This window comes from Ursus arctos, unplaced genomic scaffold (genome assembly GCF_023065955.2).
Source record: "Ursus arctos isolate Adak ecotype North America unplaced genomic scaffold, UrsArc2.0 scaffold_32, whole genome shotgun sequence".
In the NCBI taxonomy this organism is placed as follows: Eukaryota; Metazoa; Chordata; class Mammalia; order Carnivora; family Ursidae; genus Ursus; species Ursus arctos.
The window spans coordinates 26,041,155-26,044,848 of NW_026623008.1; positions in this window are offsets into that span (position 1 = coordinate 26,041,155).

Below are 3,694 nucleotides of genomic sequence, written 5' to 3' on the forward strand. Positions count from 1 at the left end.
GTTTTTTGCTATTGTAAATAATCCTGCATTTAATAACCTTGTACATAAGTCATATTGCACATGAGTGAGTTACTGTAAGATAAAATTTTAAATTTGAATTACTAGGTCAGAAGATTTATGCATTTTTATTCTTGATAGATACTGGCAAATTGCCTTCTATAAGGATTATCCCCATTTACAGTCCCACCACCCATGTGTGAGATTGCCTATTTCCTTGAATCTTTATAAACAATGTTCTGAAACATTGTGATCTTTGCCAGTCTGGTATAAATCCCAGTGGAATTTTGTATTTTCATGTAAGAATAAGGTTGGGTAGGGGCGCCTGGGTGAATGAGTCAGTTAAGCAGATACCTTCGGCTCAGGTCATGATCCCAGGGTCCTGGGATCGAGTTCCGCATCGGGCTCCTTGCTCAGCAGGGAGCCTCCCTTCTCCCTCTGCCTGCCGCTCCCCCTGCTTGTGCGTGCTCTTTCTCTCTCTCTCTGACAAATGAATAAATAAAATCTTTAAAAAAAAAATAGTAAGGTTGGTTATCTACTTGAGCTATTTGTATTTCCTCTTCCTGTGAACTGTCACGTTTAAGCATGACGGTGGTTTGGGTTGACACAAGTAGATGATGCAATCTGAATTCTTAATCTACTTTATGAAAATATGACTAAATAACCCAAAAAGAAAAGACTTTTTCTATCATTATACTTTAGAAAGGTTCAGGTGATAAAGGAAAATCTGTCCCTCAGAGACTTGCAAGAATTTAGGGGGAGAGGGAGAGAGAATGTCAAGCAAACTCCCCACTGAGCAGAGAGCCCAATGCGGGGCTCTATCCCAGGACCCTCGGATCTTGAGCTGAAGGTAGTCACTTAACCGACTGAGCCACCCAGGCACCCTTATACATGGATTTCTAGTCTGTTATTTTAGCTGCTGAATAATGCCCCGTTATATGAATATACATGTTCATCCTTTCTCTATTTAAATGGACATTTTATACTCTTTGATTTTGCACTTTTATAATACTCCATTGAACATTTTTATATATAGTATGCATTTGCACGTTGAACAAATATTTTTGAGCAAGTACTATATACTAGACACTATTCTAGCTGCTGGAGACCCAGCAGAGAATAAAATAACGCCCTGACTCCAGTGAAACTTAGCTTTCTAATGTGGTTATCCAAGAAAGATATTAGAAGAGGTTGCTCACCAGTTCTTTATGTAGATAGATGATAATACAGAAAAGAATATAGGCTGCACTAAGATAAAAGATGAGCCTTTGGAAGCTGTGGCCAGTAAAGGCCTCACCCAACCCCTTATCCCTGACATATCAGTTGGGAAGGTCTGCTCTAGGGTGCTTACCTAGAAGTAGACTTGATGGGTAAAGGCAATGTTCATTTTCCACTTTAATTAAACCTCAGTTGTATATTTTTTTCTTCCCACCATTATCTGAGTGTCTGTTGGTTCACACATCCTTACCAACATTTGGTATTATCATTTTACTCTTTTTTTTTTTTAATTCATTGATTTCTACTTAAAAAAAAAAATAGAAGGCAGTTAGTTAACCACTAGTATTGAATGCTTCTTATATGTATTTTCATTCTTTTCTATTTTGTAATGAAAATGCTTAGTGCTATGAACTTTCCTCTGAAGTCACCTTTGTCTACCATGTGTTTTTCTCATTTTCATCATTTTCTAGCTGTTCACAGTTATAGTTTCTATATTGTCATGGAACCAGGAATTAATTTCAAAAGGCTGGGTTTTTTTTTCTTTTTTAATATTCAAATGTTTTGTTTTTTACTCTTTTTTTTTTCCCTATAAAGTCAGTAACATAAGTCCTAGACCTGAAAAAGAAAGCTAGAGTAATTAAAACAGCCATCTTGGTTGAATACCTACTATGTAATGTAGTACTTTGTTCAGTGCTTTACATACGCTATTTCATTTAGATCTCTCAGTGACCTATTATTTTACACAGGAAACAAAGACACGGAGGTTATGGATCACACCATAAAAGATGAACGCAGGATTTGTATCCAGGCAGTGTTGACTCCAAAGCCCATGCTCTCAGTCACCGTGCTCTACTAACTCTTACGCAAACTTACCAGAAATAGTCCCAAATAAAAGATTAACTACCAGAAGTGCATTAAAGAAAAGAAGATCACAGAAATAGCAGTATAGTTTTTTAATTTCCCCAAATCCATTGAAGCAGAAATCCATGCACAACATCTACAGCAAATCTTGGTGACAGCATATCCCCATGGTCCCAAAATAAGATTAGGTAGTGACAAACTCAAAAGCAATCCATAAAACCTGAATGGTATTGACTGTTTAGAAAGGCATGAAAGAAAAGCAGTGGGACATCTGATACCTTTTGAGAATTAAGAGATCTCCCAAATCAACAGGTTTCCACTAGAAAGCGTGGCAGGCTAATTTGGAAACAACAGCCCAGACAGAAGGTACCTACAGATGTCAGTTAGCTGGTGAATTTGAGGGGACTGTGCTAAGTTCTGAAGATGCTGGAGTAGTCTAGGTCCTTATGAACTTTTTTTTTTTTTTTTTTTGGTCCTTATGAACTCTTGAAACTAACAAATATAAGCTTTATTCCCAAACAGCTCAATTAAGGAGAAACTGCTGGCTGTGGACACCAAATTGATCAGGACAGGGATAGTAGGGACAAAGGAAAAACAATGTAGAGATTAAAATGGAGAGAATCAGAAGAAGCAGAATCTCAATGTGAGGTATGGAATTTCATGAGCCTTGAGGCCAGAAAAGTTATTTTTGTCCTTCCTACCTCCTAAAAGTACAGGAAAATGTATTTCACATAGAAGTGAACAACAGAATTGTAGAATGTAATAAAAAATTGAGAACAGATGGGTGCCTGGGTGACTCAGGTCATGATCCTGGAGTCCTGGGATTGAGTCCCACATCAGGCTCCCTGCTCAGTGGGAGGTCTGCTTCACACTCTGACCCTCACCCCACTTGTGCTGTCTCTCAAATAAATAAAGTCTTCATAAAAAAAAAAATTGAGAACAGAGTTATCCTTACAAAACATAAAAATTGTTTTAAACTAAGCTGTAAGAATTTAAGAAAACGATGAAAGCTATAAATGAATTAGAAAAGCTCAGATAAGTGGATGAAAAATTTTAAAAGATCAGTGACAATTCAGCAAAGCATTAGAAATTAAAGGGAAGAAAAATCACTTTAAAACTGAAAACTCGGGTGCCTGGGTGGCTCAGTCGGTTAACTGTCCGATTTGATTTTGGCTCAGGCCTCAATCTCAGGGTTGTGAGTTCAGGCCCTGCACTGGGCTCCACACTGGACATGGAGCCTATAAGAAAGAAAGAGAGAGGGAGGAGAGAAGGAGGGAGGGAAGGAGGAAGAAAGGAAGGAAGGAGAGAAAAAGAAAGGCAAGAAAAGAAGGAAAGAAAAGAGAAAGGAAGGAAGAAAGAAAACTAAACTAGAAGGTACTCCAGAGTAAGACACAACTGATAATCCCTAAGAAAAAGAATGGAAAGGAAGAAAATGTTTTCCATCAAGAGACTTTAAAAGGATTCAAGAGAAAATGTTACCAAATATAGAAGACTTGATAGCCATATAAAAGAATCTTCAAAGAAGAAATGGAGGCAATGGAAAAGAATGTTAAAAACTATGCAGTAAGCCAAAGCAATAGAAAAGAGCAAATACTAAAAACTACATGCCAGTTGCTTA